The sequence below is a fragment of the Aplidium turbinatum genome, chromosome 11, assembly GCF_918807975.1.
Source record: "Aplidium turbinatum chromosome 11, kaAplTurb1.1, whole genome shotgun sequence".
Lineage (NCBI taxonomy): Eukaryota > Metazoa > Chordata > Ascidiacea > Aplousobranchia > Polyclinidae > Aplidium > Aplidium turbinatum.
The window spans coordinates 315,481-316,865 of NC_137482.1; positions in this window are offsets into that span (position 1 = coordinate 315,481).

Here is a 1,385-nt window from a genome sequence, read left to right on the forward strand (position 1 = left end):
TATGAATGAACTGAAGATGTTATTCTGGGGAAATTGATACGTACGTCATCAAATCCTTAACAACGGATTGACATTCTGCGTGGCCTCATTAGTCTGTTGCACTTCTTCATAACCATTTTATTTGACAACATATCCGTCATACAGGGCCATGACAATACAAATGTCAGTGAGGGAAATGGTTATTGCTTTTCACGGACCAACTTATAAAATGTTACCACCAATCGTCAGCTCTGATAAGGGCAACCGTGATGGAAGAATTCGTTTGCATTGCAAAGTTCTTGCAGCAATTTATAAATATCATGGTTTACCAGAAAGTCAACAAAATACGTCCCGAGTGGGTGAACCTTACGACAACAAACAAGATAAAACGTCCTTGCTGGTATAAGCAAAAACTTGAGCAAAAATTTATCGTGACCCAAGCAAGGTGACGTCATAATTCAAGTGTTCAATTCTTTGTGTTTTTTGGGAAGAATTTAAAAAAAATAATTAATTACTTGACAACTTTGAAAACTTTAGGTTTGTGACTCTTGAGGCTTGCAAATGCAATAATTACCTTTTCGTGACGTACAAAAACATATAAAACGTATCTAAATCAATGTATCTGTGGCAGCTTTCGCAATATTTAACGCAACAATTCTTTCTCGGCCAATGCAGCGACACCTAAACAGAGCGACGGACTTGTTGTGGCAATTTGTTAAAACAAACATTGAAACTTCAAACCAAAAACAACTTTCATAACTGTTGATTCTTACTCTCCATTAGTTTGTTCCAGGTGTTGAGTGCAAGAAACAAAAGCATCCGAACTACAAAGTCCCCACATGTGCCAGGCAGTGTGTTTACATTGTAAAATCTGCAATTATGTAAACATATTTTGGCTCGATTGATTTCAAGCAAAGAAACAGCATAAGAAAGACCAAGATGACGTCATTCCTTTGAAGTGATGACGAAACAACAAAATGAAACGGACATTAGCAACTCACTGCAGGCACTTAGAGGCGTTTCATGCCGCATGTGACATGCAGGTTGAGATGTCTTAGCATCACAATCACAAAAACCTCGTTAAAATTCAAAAATATCCCAATTTAGTGAATTCGATGATTCGGCATGACGTCATCATATATGATGCGTCACTACTTTTGTTATCTTTTCGCCATCTAGTGGACGATGAAACACAATCTTTTAATGGAGCGGAAAGTGTGAAAATAACTAAAAGGATAAAAACATGCGCACAGCCGAATACTGTGCAGTTTCACAAGAAAACACTTCTTTCTTTTTACTGTGAACAGCGTAATTGTACAGTGAGTCACAAAACCGACCAATCAGAGCAAAGGGGAAAGTATAAGAAAGCTCGCGCGTCGTCAGTGTCACAATTGAAGAGTGACAAA